General features: G+C 31.4%; 1 protein-coding gene across 4 annotated transcripts in view; it reads left to right on the top strand.

Annotated features, from left to right (window-relative positions):
* The first annotated feature begins 473 nt into the window (after positions 1-473).
* The window catches only part of LOC142221720 (uncharacterized), a 121,240-nt gene continuing 103,534 nt past the window's right edge, over positions 474-18,179 (top strand). Inside the window, exons 1-2 of one of the 4 annotated variants that reach the window (XM_075291507.1) lie at positions 474-798; positions 11,024-11,291. The gene's annotated coding sequence lies outside the window, so the exon portion shown is untranslated. The remainder of the gene's footprint in view (positions 799-11,023; positions 11,292-18,179) is intronic. The other 3 variants (XM_075291502.1, XM_075291501.1, XM_075291505.1) reach the window with 3 other exon arrangements.

Raw genomic sequence — 18,179 nt, 5'->3', positions numbered from 1 at the left:
GAGTTTCACAATATTTTGTTTTTAAATAAAAAATGTTACTGAATTAATAACAATATTTTAGAAAAAAAGTGTTTTTTTATACAAAAATTACGAAATATTTTGATTTGTTTGTTTTAGAAAATGAATTTTATGTTAATCTTATTGTTATACAAAACTGACTTCGTTATTTTTTTTTTATGGAAGTGCATTGTTGTGTACATTAATTTTCTTGTTTGTTTTGTTTACCCAAAAAAATGTTTGTTTTAATGTTATTTACATTTCCGATTTTTTGACGAGTTTTAAAATGCAAGTGCCGATTATGACGATTTTTATCGAAAAAAATGAGGATTTTTCTTGAAATTTTATTATGCACCTGGTCACCTTATTCTCATGAGAAACTATTAAACTTGAGCACACACAAAGAGGAAATAAAACAGAACGAACCAAGTGCTGCCGCCTGTTGGCTTTTATCGGCTATTAGTCGTGTGAACTTTTTTAGTTGTGCGTGAGAAATCAAACAAGTCGGTTGGTTGTTGGGCCATACGCTTCGTATTGTTGTCGCTCGTGTGTTTTGTAGCGCGCGCGTGTGTTTGTGTGTGCGGTGGTTGTTGGTGCTCGCGCCAAAGTTGCTTCTATCTTTCCGTTTCTTTTGGACCCCCACCCGGCACAAGCCAAATTGAATTTACGAATTTTATAGTAAATTAATCTACGCATCATATCAATGGATGCTCGATCATAGATACTCATACAACTACAGCTGCTTTTACTACTACTACTCTAATATCACACCATCATAGAAACACAACGCATCGCCAGACGGTAATACGCACGTTTTCTTTCGTATTGTGATTATTATCATAAGCACCAAAAAACAAAATGCAAAAAAAATTATTTTTGAAAAAAAAAACAACAAATCATATTTTTAATTAAAACTAAAAAATAAAAAAATATGAACAAACAAAAATACAAAGATAATGGAAACCAATAACCAGTCGGTTAGTTGTGGAGCATTGTGGGTGATAACACATGTGGATGGATGAGTTGGGTTGCTGACTGGATTAAGATTCGATTAAAAGAAACAGAACTCGATTTTTGCTCTATTATTGCGTCGTAGTTGTTGCTTTTGCTCATGTTGTTCTATTTGTATTTGCATAAATACATGTGCATACATACAAATCTATGTAATTCTACTCGTTCACACCACAAACTAGCTAGTCAGCAAGCATCATAGATGTATGCCCTTACATATTTTTTTCATATAAATATATGTGAGAATATTACACTGGGGAATATTTAAATAAGAATAGTGTCACTTTTTATGTAGAAACTGAGAACTATATTGAAATTTATTCGTTTTTTTTTAAGTCCGTTCGAAAGGGAGCCACCGTGGTACAATGGCTAGCTTGCCTGCCTTGCATACAAAGAATCATTGGTTCAATCCCAGTTTAAACCAAACATCAAAAAATCTTATATCGGTGGATTAATCCTCTCAGTAATGCTAGTGACATTTCTGAGTATTTCAAGAGCCTCTAAGTGATTTCACCGCGATATAAAACGCCGATCGGACAGGAGGTCCCGTGTCTTTGAGTTAAACATGGATTCAGGCAGAACTCTGCGATAAGAGAGAAGTTCGCGACTTGTGGTATCACAATGGATAAGTGAGCCTGAAATAGTTTTTTTTTATTGTATTGTTCAAAAACAAACAAATTTGGAATTAACCTTCAATTTTAGAATCGCACAGAAAAAACGCTTTGCGGCCATTTTCATCTAGCTCAGTTAGGCTTTAACTGCCAGTTAAGGGAAAATAAATTGCAAATATCTCTGGTTAACTTTAACTGATAAATTTTCAGTAGTTAAGTTCCTAACTGGTATATGGAATATATCTAAAGAAAATTCCAAGGATAATTATAACCGGAAAATTCATAAGATGGACACTCTTGTAAAATTAAAAGAAAATTGTATCTTCCAATGCAAAATAATTATTAATTTATAAACAATAATATGATATTGCCCGAACGGACACACGTACAGTCGGGCGTCTATAGATTTGTATCTGGCGTTTTCTTTTCAATGACTCTGTTGATCAAGTTCCTTAATCTTCTTTGTCCATAGAGCCCGATTAATAATTGTAAATTAAAATCATGCATTTGGACGTTAACATAAAAAGTAATAATATGATAAATAATTGATATCATCCATTAAAAAATTAATTGAATTTTTCAACAAAATCAATTAAAATTTTAATTGAACCGATTAAAAAAGAATTCAATAAATTTTTTAAGTTTTATAAGCCTTTTTATTTTCAATTCCTCAGCGCAAATTAAATTTTTATTTTTCTCTATCTAATACATATTTCAAAAGGATTCCTCTTCTTTTCTTTGTTCAATTCAAATTTGAATTCCTTAACTCATGGTACTACATCACAGTCAGCTGTTCACAGCTGAGTACATCCCAACTGTCAAAAACATGTCTTGTTACTATTGGTTACATTTTACATTCCACAGATTACTATTGTCAAAAATATGTATGGTTACTATTGGTTACGTAAATTCTATTGGTTACATTTTACATGCCACAGGTTATTATTGTCAAAAACATATCTGGTTACTACTGGTTATATAGGTAACTATTGGTTACATAGGTTACTATTAACTAACATTAAAATGTAAAAAAAACAAATTGAAAATATTTAATATATTTTGTTAACTAACATTAAATTTGTAAACAAAACTGACATCTGGGTGTACTTGAATTTTGTTCAAATAGAATTATAATTATGTATTTATAAACAACAATATGATTTTTCAATAATTGAATTTTTCAACCACATCAATTAAATTTGTAATTAAATAATTAATTGAACGCACCGGAAAAATTCAATTAATTTTGATAATAATGATAAATTAATAAACAATAATATAATAAATTATTGATATCCTCAATTAAAATACTAATTAAATTTTTCGATCACATCAATTGAATTTTTAATTGAGCCAATGAGAAAATTAATTGAAAGTGACGGAAGAATTCAATGAATTTTTTAATCAAGCATATTTTTTATTGAGATTATCAATTTCGTGATTGAAGATATTTTAATTAAATCAGTGATTTGTTTGTTTGCAACTTTGGCCCGAATTCTGGTCTTCAAAAGGTCGAAAAAGCCTGCTGCACGAAAGTGTCTCTGGGATAGTTTGACCCATTCTTGGCGATGCGCCTTCTTGATATGATCGACACATCGGTAGTGCCAAACTTACTCTTCAAAATTTTCTAGGAGCAAAAGTCCAACGGATTGCGATCCGGAAATTATGGTGGCTATTGTATGGTAGAAATAAAGTTAGGAACCTCATTTTAAGGCATTCTTGGTTGAGGCATGCTAAGTGCGATAGTGCTGTTGGAATATCAATGGTCTGCGGCCGAAATAGTTTTTACTTTCTTTGGGACAGTTTCCCGATAATATTCGGCATTTGTCAATGAATACGAGCGGGTAGTGACCATCGGTCGTTACGGTGGCCCACAGCACTAATTTCGGCGGCGCTTGAGTTCTGGTGACCAATTGAAGGGATCAAATTTCGGTTGACCTTCTTGGGACGAAGCCCCATTTGGTTTGTTCACAAACTACACTCAGAGAAGAAATATGTTCACCCCAAACATGTTTCTAGATAAAAATTTCATTTTTAGATCAGGAACATGTAACATGTTAGTAACAACCATATTATTTTTTCGAAAATTATTTATCGGCAACCATGTATGTGTTTGCCGAGAAAACGACATTTTTGCGTCAATAATGTTCCATGCTCACTGTCCTCAAATAACATTTTGCTTTTGAAAGATATTTGGGTGATACTATTTTTTTCTCTGTGTGTGCTCAATTCGGAGAAATCAAATTCGGTAACTGGTTCTTTCGTGCAACTGAAGAAATTCTTTGGCTCTATCCAGTCTAACTTTTTTTTTGTGCATCGGTGAGCTCTATTACTTTTTGGAACTTCAATGGCTTTAGTCCTAGCTAATTTTTTCGGTAACGAGCAGATATATTGACATTCAAATTCGCACAAAGCATTTCCAAGCTAATGATCACCTGTTTTTGGGAAAATCTAGACTTGTCGCAATCGTACCGTATGTTAACTTCTGATTATTTCTCAATTGTCTTCCCAGATATCAGGAATACCAACCGACGAAGGCGTGTCACTCTTCACCACGACAATGCGAGCTCTCGCACTTCGGCACACACAATTGCAGTTTTGAGTACTCAAAACGACGATTTCAAGGGTCATCCGCCGTATAGTTCTGACTTGGTACCGAATGACTTCTTTTTATGAGAGGTCAACCGGAAAAAGCGTTTGATGCGTTCAGACTGTTTTCATGATACCGCATTATTTTCGAAACCAATAAAGCTATTTTCGATGATTATTATTTATATTTATTTTCTCTAATCCCTATATATAAAAAGCAACCCTCGTAGTTTCAATTTAGACGATGGCTTCGGCTGAATATACATAAATGACAGCATTAAATAGCCACTTTATTCTTTCTTTTATTCAACAAAAGTAAATAAATTAAATTTTGAATTGCCAGACGATTATGTGGAAAAAAATCGCAACCACTAACTTACATAAAATAGTTTGCTAAATTTCAAAACACTATATTTGAATATGCGAATATTCAACGCACTAATTAATGCAATGAAAGCAAACCAAACGATATGGAATAATATTGTTCTTTGTTGAAAAACCAATACAAAGTGTTTTCTTAATTAGAAAAAAATTGGAATTCATTCTTAGACCATTTTGACCTCAACAATGAGGATAATATGCCTTGGACTAAATGCAAAAAGAAATGGGAATGAATATATACAGGAAAAAATATCACCAAAATATTAATTATATATCCTACATTATACACCGAAAGAATTCTTTTCGTTCCTGTTTACAAAACATACTTCAATAACTACACAGAAAAAAATTTCACGAAAAATTTTTCAATTAAAATTTTAATTGAGTTTTAAAAAATATTCAATTAAAAAATAAATTGATTCAACAAATTTTTTAATTGAAAAAATTTCACGAAAATTTTTTCAATTGAAATTTAATGGAAAAAAAAAATAAAAAAAAATATTCAATTAAAAATTTAATTGATTCAACAAATTTTTTAATAGTATCAATTAATTTTTTAATAGTATCAATTAATTTTTTAATAGACCTTCAATTAATTTTTTAATTGATACTGTCATTTCTGTGAAGACATTTCAATTTCGTGATTGAATCAGAAAAAAATGTGTATTCTTTGAAAATTCTTCATTAAAAACCCCAATTTTGATTCATGTTCGTAAATTTGATGACGATTTTTTTACGAATATACGAAATGCACATAATGAAAAAATGCTTTCCTCCGGAACGAAATTCTAGACAAACGAAGTTTCCATTTCTGACAAAAAAAAATCTTTAAGAGCAAAATAACCCGAATTTATAACAAGCGATTTAACGATTGTCGTTAATCTGTTTTAGTAGTTCTTAAGGAAAATTTCTTACGGACAAAAGAAAACTTTGTTTGTCTGATATGATCACCTCATACAAGTGTCAAGGTCATAATATTATTTGTGGCATAATATATATTTGTAATATGTTTGTCGCAACCATATTATTTTCTCGAAAATAATATTTTTTATATCTGTGTGACAAAACTATTCCAATTGCCCAGTCCAAATATAACATTATGCTCTTGAAACGTGTTTGTTCATATTCTCTGTGTGAAGTTGTATATTTTCCAGAAGCAAAACATGTCGGAAACAACATCATGTTATAGAATCATTTTAGATTTGTTCCAATTGGCTAAACTGAAAGAAGAGATTTCTTTTCTCAGGAACGAAGATTTCCTTTTCTCCATAAAATATATTTTTTAAAAGTAAATAAAACAGATTAAAGATTTTTAGATTATTTACTCTTTAAGAAAATTCTTTACAAAAGAAAGTTAAATTTCGTTTGTGTAAAATTTCGTTCCGGAAGAAAGTATTTATTTTTTGTGTGTACCTTTGGTATGAATTATGGTCTTCATGTAGCCGGCAAAGTCATCGCACACTGTCCTGAAATGGCTCTGCGGTATTTTCCCAGCGTAGCGCGTTCTTGAGATGATCAACACTTTGGTCATCTCACTTTGGAGATTTTAGCAGCCCTTGTGGGCAGAAATGGAATGAGGAACCTCTTTTATTTTTCTTGATTGATGTGTGCTGAATACTATGACTCTGAGTACTGTTGAAATGTCAATAGTCTACGACCGAAATCTTTGTCTGACCAGGGCCTCAATACTGTCTTTTTAGATCAAACTGAAGATGCTTGACAGTGAAAATAAATACGAAAAAAAATATAAATTAAAATTATAGCTAAAAAAATCATCAAATCAATCAATCAATCAAATACGAGGGTCGCCTTTTATATTTCGTGATTGGGAAACACTACACAGAAAAAAATATCTCCAAAATGTTTCCAATTAAAAAGTTGATTGGAGGTTAAAACTTTTGCAATTAAATTCAATTAACTTTTTATTTAATATAGAAATATTAAGTCAATTAAGTCAATGATTGAAATTTTTAATTAAAAAATTAATTGACACAATTAACATTTTAATCAAACTCGGAAGACGAAGTCAGTTAAAAAAATTATGGATTTTTTTAATTTTAAATTAAAAGTTTATTGTAATCAACTTTTAAAAAAATTTAATTGATAATTTTTAATTGAATCAGTTTAAACATTAGTTGAAATTTGCTCATGAAATCAATTTATTTTGTAATCAAGTATTTTTTATGTCCAACTAAAACTGTGTTTCAATAAAAAAATTAATTGGATCAATTTATTTCGTGATTGAGTCAGAATTTTTTTTTGTGTTTAGTGTTGCAATCTGTCAACTGACAGCTCTGCCGTAAAGCTTGACATTTTTGAAGTTATACGTACTCAGAACGATTTGACATACGAGCGTTATTTGTGTTGTTTACACAGAAAAAAATTTCAGTAGTTAAACTAACGCTAAATTTAACTTATTTTAATTGGAAACAATTTATTTGCTTGTACTTAAATTTTATTATTTTTTTCGAAATTTTCCACAGCTTAATGAAATCTTACTTTTTTGAAGAATGTCTCAAAAATTGTATGTACTAAACGTGAGTATAAAGTTCAATGACCGTACACATAAGTTCAATATGACCTAAAGCAAAAGAAGATTTTCGTACGATTCTCAAAAATAGTAAGAATGAACTACTGTGTGGTTAAAATGGTGATGATTTGGCGCCAATGATTTTCTTCTTTACTTTAAGTTCATTTTTTCTTCTATGAGATGATGTAATTTCGTGAACTGTAGTTAAAAAGTATAACAGGGCATTAAAATTTCCTGGTTTTAACAACGCTTTGTGGAAATCTCAAAATGTGGAGTAAAATTTAGTTCTTCATTTATGTGAATGACCTCCCTAATCAGCTATTAAATTCCAAAATCCATTTGTATGCAGACGATGTACAAATATATTTAAGTTGTAAACATGACTCCTTGGCGGATGGGGTGTCTCGTATTAATGAAGACTTGGAAAGAGTTTGCATCTGGGCTGCCAGTAATTCATTGACTCTCAACCCGCATAAATCGAAATGTATGATAATTACAAACAAACGTCGCAACATTACAAATTATAACCCAGTATTACTAAGGGGACAAGCAATTGAAGTAGTCAACCGTTCCAAAAACCTGGGTATAATCTTCAACAATAACCTCTCTTGGAGTGATCATATATCATCTGCTGCTGGAAAAGTATTTGGAATGCTGCGTACACTATACCATTCTCAATCATTTACGCCTATACACATTCGGATTTTACTTGCCAAATCATACTTGTTACCTATCCTTCTGTACGGCTGTGAGTTGTTCAGCAAATGTGATGCTAAAAGTAAACAGCGCTTGGAATCCGTATACAAAGCTATAATTCGCTACGTATTTGGCTTAAAAAGATACGACAGCTCTTCTTCTTTCATTAACTCCTTATATGGCTTCCCGTTATTGGACTTGTTAAAGGTACGAACCCTTCTTTTCCTTCACAAGATAATATACTTGAAACAACCTGAATACTTATATGACAAGATACGTTTCGGGCGGTCTAACAGAGGTGTACTGCTTATACCAGATCGACATTGACTTCAAGTGAGCGAGAGACAATTTATGCTACATTCTGTCTTTCTTTGGAACTCGTTACCAACAAACCTTCAATCACTTGGCAACGCAAACAAATTTAAGAAATCACTTTTCAATCATTTTAAGAATTTGCAATAATTTTCTTTTCTTAACTTTGTTCTATTTCAATACTTTTAACTTTTTTATATTTTGTTATATTCTATATTTTATTTTAGTAAAGTAATTTTTGTTATATGAAATCTTATTTTTATATGTTCATTAACCTACTTAAAATATTTCAATGCTAATACCAATTTTATATGTATTTAGTTTAATTGCTTTCGTTTTCTTACATTTTTTCTATAATATTTTAATATGTAATTATGATAAGAATTAACTTCATACCTTGCAATGATAGACACATACTTTAATTGAAAAAATTGTTAAAATTTTGTTGTATGTGTAATTCCCTAAATAAAATAAATAAAAAATAAAATAAAATTTTCGTGCGAGATAGTTCATTCTTCCTATAAAACAATTCACTTTTCTTCGGTGTACCGTAAACATTTTAGTGCGATTATTTTCTATAACTTTCGACGTGGATTAATTCAATAACAGTGCATCGATGAACTAATTTATTAAATTTTTTAGCGATGAGGCTCTGTCAAGAACCATAGTATAGTATGTATGGTGAATTAAACCGAGGTTCTGTTCACTGCAAGGGTCAAAAGAAGCTAGTGTCGTCATAAATTTATAATGGTCTCCACTATTTTATTATTTCTTTTTTTGGTCGGAAAATGTCGGCTTTGTCATAGCCCTACTTGTTTGTTTGTAACTCAAATTAGTTTTAAGAAGAATCATATAATGTTCATAAACTAGTATAAACTGTTTGGGACATATATAGGTATATGTTAGAACATATTATGTTTGGGACATTACATTCTGTTAAATATAATTTCTCTGGATGCAAATATATATATTAATTTAGAAATATCGTATAAAAATATATATGTTTAGAAACGTCAGAGAGAGAGAGCGAGAGAGAATGGACGGATAATGAAATACTTCATGAATGAGATAATCAAATCAGAGCAAATGGTTCTCTACTTGAGAGACATTTTTTCTGAATAATTGTGCTTGAATGAACGAAGCACCCCAAAAATTTTAAATGTTTCAGTATAAACATTATTGAATTCAATTGTGTATTCTTGTGGCATCAAAACAAATCGAGTCGGACTATGGGTAATTCGACAGAACATTAAAAATATATAAATAGGTTTATAAAAGAAGGAACTAACTATTTGGGGTCTTAAAAAAGATATGCGTGGGATGAGAAACAATATGTTTGCACAGTGCAAATAATTTTTTGTTTGATCAGATATTGGAAATATTAATGTTCGAAGCAGAATATGTATAGGAGTATATGTTACAGAGTCAATTTTATTGGGGGAAAAATGATGTCGATGTAGATAAAAACACACCCTCATTCAAATGCGGCTCTCAAAACAAACACCAATTTTCATTTTCTTCTATATATCTAGGTTAGGTTAAAGTGGCAGCCCGATTAAGTTTCAGGCTCACTTAGACTCTTCAGTCCATTGTTATTCCATATATCTAATCTCATTGTCGCTCTCTGTTCTTTTCTCCGAATACACAATTTTATAAATTGTAAACTGAATAAGGTTTAGACTTAAATATTTAAATTTTTGGGGTGCCTATTGCATGTGCCAGACGAATACCAAAATGAATGCAAGCACAAAAAATATTTCTCTCAAGCAGAGCACAATTTGCTCTTAATTGATTCTCCCACTATGTCATATTGATGTCTTTCGTTATCTATCATCTCCGTCACCATCTTTCTATTTATTAATATATGTATGGATCCAGAGACATTATATTTAAGAAATTGTAATGGCCTAAAAATAATATGTTTATAGGTCATTTCTAAATTAATTTATGTTTTCATACACACATATTATATTTACAAAAATTGTATGTCCCAAACATAATATGTTATAACATATTAACATATATAACCCAAACATATTATACTAGTTTATGGCCATTATGCGCTTGCACTTAAAAATAATGTTCTAAATATTTTAGTTTCAAGCATATAATTTTTGTTCAATTTAAATTGAACAGAAACGATGGTTACAGAAATGTTAAATAAATTATATGTGTAGCATATAATTTTTGCACCGAAACTTTGACTGTCACTTTTTCTTCCGAGCATATAGTGTCGCTAATCTTTTGTTCATCACTGTGGATTGTAATGTCTTTGTACTTTTGTTTGCGATTATTTCATAGTGGTTCGTGACAATCGGGTTAGTGAAAACAAAATGAATAAATACTTGTAAATTAATGACAATATAAAAACATAAATAAAGAAAAAAAAAAAAAAAAAACAAAACAAAACAAAAAATAAATAAATAAACAAAGGCAAAATACCAAAGACAATAAACTTGAGGAAGATAGGAAATTGGCTTGCGTCATACCAAATGTTGCATTTACCATGTTAGTTCCATACATGTTTGTATTTTTTTATTTGTTTTTCGTTTTTATTTTTTAAATGAAAAACTTAATTATCTTAATGAAACAATGTTAAATTTTAGACTACAACAAAAAAATTACATTTTCCCGTTTAAGGAAATTTATTTCGTGCACTTAATTTCTTTTTATTTGCATTTTAATGCTATATCAATACTTGTCGTATACGCGTTTGGTTCGAGTATGAAACTAACACGGTAAATGGTTCGATCTCCTCAGTAGCCAATTTCCTATCTTCCTAGAGTTTATTGTCTTTGCAAAATACTATATATATTTTTTTATTTTTTACAAATTGTGTTTTTGTATTAATAGATGTGTTGCCATTGTTGTTGATTTTCTTTATATATGCTTACAGTTTTCTTCGTTGATCTCTAGTGTTTGTGGCGAATTCAAATTCAGAAAAATTCTTGGCAATTGTTACCATGCGTTGTTGTTTCGCCGTTGTCGCCACCAGTGCTGCTCTGCTGCTTTATTGTTAACAATATAATTTAATTGTGATAAACAAAAAGCACAAGAAAAAAATATATATTTGCAAAACTATCTACAATCGAAATAGTTGGGCGCTGAAGTAATCAACATCATTATCATCATTATCAGTAGCCGTTTGACACATATAATATTGGGTAAGTAATTGAAAGATTCACTAAATTGTAAATCTTTGAAAAGATATGGGTCAGTTGGGAAAAACTTTTTACTTGCAAAAGATTGTATACAGTTTACACAGAGAAAAATATTGAAATATTATAAAATTCATATGCAAACTAAGATTTGAGACACAACAATAACAAGTATATACGGCTGTAAGTTCGGCCAGGACGAAGCTTATGTACCCTCCACCATGGATTGCGTAGAAACGTCTACTGAAGCCGATGGCAAGGTATCATAAAACTTCCTACACGCTCACAAAAAATCGCTTCTGTAACATATACTCCCAAACATATTTTGCTTCAAGCATATACATTTTTGGGTATTGCCCAAACATTTATATGTTTGATCTCTACCAATATATAATATGTTTGAAAGCATATTGGTCTAAACAATATATGTTTGGGTAGTCTAAGTTCCAAACATTTTGTATTTTTGCATCTAAATTCAATAATGTTGTCTTCCAAAAAACAATATGTTATTATGTGACCATATAATATGTTTGGAAGCATTTGAATGCTCAAAATTTTGTTTCTGCCCAATTGTATATTCCCCCACATCTTTCTCACTTCCACAAGATTTTTTAGTTCTTAGCACCTTTTTCTGTAATACAAACATTGTAGAAGAAATTATTCAATTGTATGATTTTTTTTTATTTTAATTTTACCTTTTGCCGGACGGGGATTCGAACAACGGACCACACAGTTTGTAAGGATCAAAGAAGTAGCAGATCAATTGCCCAAGGAAAAATAAAATGTAAATTTTGTAATAACAAGCAACAACCACCAACTTAATTCAATATCGCTCCCTGTTAAATAGCGCTCCAAGCTACTAAACACATATATGTTTATAGGCTATTTCTAAATTAATATATGTTTGCATCCAAGCATATTATATTTACAAACATTTTATGTCCCAAACATAATATGTTCTAACATATTAACATATATGTCCCAAACATGTTATGCTAGTTTATGAACATTATATGCTTGCACTCAAAAATATTGTGTTTAAAAATTTGTGTTCCAAACATATAATGTTTATAGCCAAACATATGAAAAACAGTCTTTTCCATCCGTGTAACAACGTAATACATACCATATAGTCCATACGTGGTACATATTAAACTACAAAAGGGCCGGCTAAATACGTATATAATTAAATTTAAAGTTTCTATAGAAATACAATTTTTACAAAATAAAATTTTGACAACATTTTCTATAGAAGTAAAATTTTGACAAAATTTTCTACAGAAATAAAATTTTGTCAAAATTTTCTATAGAAATAAAATTTTGACGACATTTTCTATAGAAGTAAAATTTTGACAAAATTTTCTATTGAAATAAAATTTGGAAAAAATTTTCTATAGAAATAAAATTTTGACAAAATTTTCTACAGAAATAAAATTTTGTCAAAATTTTCTATAGAAATAAAATTTTGACAAAATTTTCTACAGAAATAAAATTTTGTCAAAATTTTCTATAGAAATAAAATTTTGACAAAATTTTCTATAGAAATAAAATTTTGACAAAATTTTCTATAGAAATAAAATTTTGACAAAATTTTCTACAGAAATAAAATTTTGTCAAAATTTTCTATAGAAATAAAATTTTTTCAAAATTTTCTATAAAAATAAAATGTTGACAAAATTTTCTATAGAAATAAAATTTTGACAAAATTTTCTATAGAAATAACATTTTGACAATGTTTTCTATAAAAATAAAATTTTGGTAGATTATTTTTGGCTCGAGTGGCAACCGATATGGACCAATTTTTGTGTGATTAGGGATCGGCTATATATAACTATAGACCGATATGGACCAATTTTGGCATGGTTATTAGCGGCCTTATACTAACACCACGATGCAAATTTCAACCGGATCGGATGAATTTTGCTCCTCCAAGAGGCTCCGGAGATCAAATCTGGGGAACGGTTTATATGGGGGCTATATATAATTATGGACCGATATGGACCAATTCTTGCGTGTTTGTTAGAGACCACATTCTAACACCATGTTCCAAAATTCAACCGGATCGGATGAATTTTACTCCTCCAAGAGGCTCCGGAGGACAAATCTGGGGATCGATTTATATGGGGGCTATATATAATTATGGACCGATATGGACCAATTCTTGCATGGTTGTTAGAGACCATATACTAACACCACGTACCAAATTTCAACCGGATCGGATGAATTTTGCTCCTCTAAGAGGCTCCGGAGGTCAAATCTGGGGATCGGCTTATATGGGGGCTATATATAATTATGGGTCGATGTGGACCAATTTTTCCATGGTCATTAGAGCCGGATCGGATGAAATTTGCTTCTTTTAGAGCAATCGCAAGCCAAATTTGGGGGTCCGTTTATATGGGGGCTATACGTAAAAGTGGACCCATTTGCAATACCACCCGACCTACATCAATAACAACTACTTGTGCCAAGTTTCAAGTCGATAGCTTGTTTCGTTCGGAAGTTAGCGTGATTTCAACAGACGGACGGACGGACATGATTAGATCGACTCAGAATTTCACCACGATCCAGAATATATATACTTTATGGGGTCTTAGAGCAATATTTCGATGTGTTACAAACGGAATGACAAAGTTAATATACCCCCATCCTATGGTGGAGGGTATAAAAAGTACTTTCGCTTTCTTCCTCAGAAAGGAACAAATAAGGAAAGTCTAAAGTCGAGCGGTACAGACAGTTTGCTATATACTATACCTTTATAGTATATAACAAACTGTGTTCCCATATACATATTTCGATCTGAACCTATTTGGACAAACTTTTTAGACTTCTACCAAATCTCTAGACATACGATTTAGATCGGCTAATGCCCTGGAGCGGAGTAAGAAAATATGGGAAATATTTAAATCTAAAGCTTTTTTACGTAATTTCGCAAAAGTGTCCCAGCAAACAAATTTGGAAGTTCTTCTAAAGGCACAACTTTAAAAGCACTTCCAAAAATGTCCTCCCAAAGATGTTTTTTATATTAACTACACAGGAAGTTCTTTTAATTCAATTTTTTATAACATGCTTTTTACATATTTTTAATGGGTAATTTTAACTTTTTTGTTTCAACTTAATAAAATGCTACAAATTATTAAAATTTTGTTGAAAAAATGCTAAATATTTTTTTGAAAATAGTTGATGTCAAACGTTTCGGTAAAGCGTTAGAATGCATTAAAAATAATAAAAATATATAAAAATTATTTATTTGGCAAAATATTACAACATTTTTTTTATTCACATCCAAACCACTGAATTCGAATCATTCCTTATGAAGTGATGCAAATTCAGTGCAACGGCTCTTAAAATGGTGGACATCCGTCTTATGACAAGCCCATGTTAAATTCATCGCTTCTGCGCCAATTTTGCACCACTTCCGGGTCCAAAACGAACATTTTGACTACTTTTTTAGCGACGCTTTTGTTTTTGTTGGGTTATTTATGATTTAACCACTGCTCCACGGTGCCCAACTAAATGTATGTTTCTGTTAAAAAAAGTTTGTTTAATCGGTTCGTGGGTGCCACAAGCTATGCTATATAAATATAACTTATATGGATAATTATCTATTGATGACAATAACAGCTACGTAGCTCAGTGGATAGTATGGTGGCTTACAAAAAATACATGGTCCGCGGTTCGATTCTCCGTCCAGGCGAAAGGTAAAATTAAAAAAAAAAAATTATAAAATCGAATAATTTCTTCTACATTGTTTGTATTACGAAAAAAGGCGCTAAGAATGAAAAAACCTCGTGGAAGTGAGAAAGATGTGAGGAAAATGCAATTAACCAGAAAAGATTATTGTTTTGAGTTAGTCTTTATGAAATGTCACAAAAAGTATATACTTGTCTTCCAAATGAACTTTCTTATAGCGAAAAGCAAATGAGAAACGAACTTTGTTTGTCTAAAATTTCGTTTAGGAGGAAATAATTATTTTTTGCGTGTATAATGGGACTACTATGACTTTGACAAAACACTATTTTGTTATAATAAAACAAAAATAGATAAACAAGGTTTTTGTTTTAAACAAGGTTGATACTCGCATTAAGCGAATAGATAAGTTTAATATTTGCCACAAACGTAACTCCCCTTGGCATTCACAGATTTGTGATTAAAAATCTATGTAAGAATTCAATTATATTAGAATCCAAGAAATTTCAGTTTATTAATTCTTTTGTAAAAATACGAAAAGTACAGGTGGAAGTAAAAATTTTAAAAAAGAATCGAACGATGGTTGATGGTGCTTTAAACCGGCAACGTTAAAACAAAATCGATTAGAATACGCGACAGAGCAGAGCAACTTTAAACGACTTACTTCTCTTACAACTTTTTACGACTCAATCATCTTTTCTCATGGACATCAGAGGTTGGCGTAGAGAGACTGGCATCAGGGTTGCCGCCTAATTTATGTCGTTTGAAGAGGAACCCTTCTAGATTTGAGACAGAGAAAATCATTAATTACTTCAAATTCTTCACTTAATCTCTCTTGAAGCATTGTACTTCTCAATTCATTTTTAATTCTTTTTAGTTTGGAAAAGGAACGTTCCCCACTGCAGTTAGTAACCATCAAAAATAAGGGTTAAAAAGATTCTCATTGCGATTTCTACATTTGTAAATGTGTCTTCAATGTTGTTTTCTTTCAAAAGTTGATATATTTTTAACACAGAATTCCACTGTCTACAATTTTCAAGTATTCTGTTAAATACAAACATTCCATTTCCAACTCTTTCTCAATTTTTATCTTATATCTAAAGAATCTATATATCAACTTTGTCTGCAGGCAGATCAAGTTCGAAGATAGTTCTGGTCCAGGTCCAGGTTTCAATATAGCCCCCATAAAAACCGATCTCCTAATTCGAGGTTTTGAGCATCTACACTGAAAAAAATATTGTCGTGAGCTCAAAGATTTCATGTCTTTAAAATACGATTGCAAATTTTGCTTAGCATAGAAGACGCATTTCTCTAATATAAAGTTCTTCTTCCTTGTCCAAAAGTATTGTACTTATAATTAAGTGATTTGACTTAAAAATAGGTATCATAATATGAAAGAAAACATTTTTGGGCTAAGGTCAAGTTGACTTTAATAATTCAGAAAAATTCTTTAAAATTAATGAAATTGTGTTTAAATTTGTTGTCTTTTTGCATCTTGACTATAAAGCAAAAAATCATTCAAATATAGGATACCTTTTTCAACACGTTATTTTAAAGACTTTTTTTACTTGAAACATAGCATAATTTCTACTGGAAGTCGAGTCTGAATTTGGAAAATAACGTTGTCGTTAACTCGTTTTTAAAGGGCAACTAAAGTGAACAAGCTGAAAAAACGAAAAATAAAAATTTGCTTCCTAGAAGCAAGTACACAAAACCTAAATTTAAAAGAAAATTGTGTCTTAAAAGTATCCTTATTTGTATTCTCCGCTTCTTTGGCTCGGAATCAATACCAACATTTTTAAAGTAAAGACAACATCTTTAAAACCGATCATGCTTTTTTCAGTGTAGACACCGCAATGTTTATTCGATTTGCATGAAATTTAAAATGTAGATAAACTTTAGGACCAGAAATAGGAGTGCCAATTATGTCCGAAGATGGTGGAGCCTATACCGGTCCATGTTTCTGTATAGCCTCCAAATAGCCCGATTTCCTCACTTGACGTCTTGGACTTCGGGACACCGTAATTTTATCGTGAAATTCAAAATCTATTGTGCGTTACGGTCTACGTTTTGATATACACCCATTTAGTCTGATCTTTCGATTTGACTTTTTGAGCGTTCTAGATATACGAATTTTTATCCGATTTGCTTGAAATTCAAAATCTATAGGTACTTTGGGTTCATAGACAAGTGTGCGGAAGATGGTGTGCAGTTTTAAATATATGTCAATATAAACCTTTATATGGATCCCAATAAATTTGATGGATTTGAGATGGTATCGAAAATTTTGGTCTACACAGTGGTGAAGGCTTCGGCCGGCTTTAGACTGTCCTTACTTTTGTGTGTATAATTGTTTTTTTGTTTGTTTGTTAATTATTTCAACTGGCGTACCTCAACAAATATTAACGTGAAGGAAACCCTTTGTTGTTGGGGAAATTTTAACTATAACACAATACACGCAAAGAACACAAAACGTGTACCGAAAACGTACGGACAGACGGACATGGCTATATCGACTCAGGAGCCCACCCTGAGCATTTCTGCCAAAGACACCATGTGTCTATCTCGTCTCCTTCTGGATGTTGCAAACATATGCACTAACTTATAACACCCTGTTCCACAGTGTAGCGAAAGGGGAAAATTTAACTAAAGGGTGGTTAAAATTTCAAGGGCCGATGTTGATTTTGAATAAAACAAACTATTTTTTTATTATGATATATTGGTATTACTCAATTATGTATGGAATAAAATATCGGCCAAATGGGCGCCGCGACCTCGGTGGCACACCTTTTTCGATGACGCTGAGGCATAATGGAGGTTCTATGCCGTTAATGTGCCGAATTATCTCATCCTTTAGCTCTTGAATTGTTGCTGGCTTATCGACGTACACCTTTTCTTTCAAATAACCCAAAAGCAAAAAAGTCCAACGGTGTCAAATCACATGATCTTGGAGGCCAATTGACATCGCCATTACGTGAGATAACACGGCCATTGAATTTGTTGCGCAAAAGAGTCATTGTTTCGTTAGCTGTGTGGCAAGTGGCACCGTCCTGCTGAAACCACATATCGTCCACATCCATATCTTCCAATTCGGGCCATAAAAAGTTCGTTATCATCTCACGATAGCGAACACCATTCACAGTAACTGCCTGACCGGCCTCATTTTGGAAAAAATACGGCCCGATGATGCCGCCAGCCCATAAACCG

Source organism: Haematobia irritans, chromosome 1 (assembly GCF_050003625.1).
Source record: "Haematobia irritans isolate KBUSLIRL chromosome 1, ASM5000362v1, whole genome shotgun sequence".
NCBI lineage: Eukaryota > Metazoa > Arthropoda > Insecta > Diptera > Muscidae > Haematobia > Haematobia irritans.
Note: the sequence above shows the minus strand (reverse complement) of the source record. Positions and strands in the feature narration are given on the sequence as shown.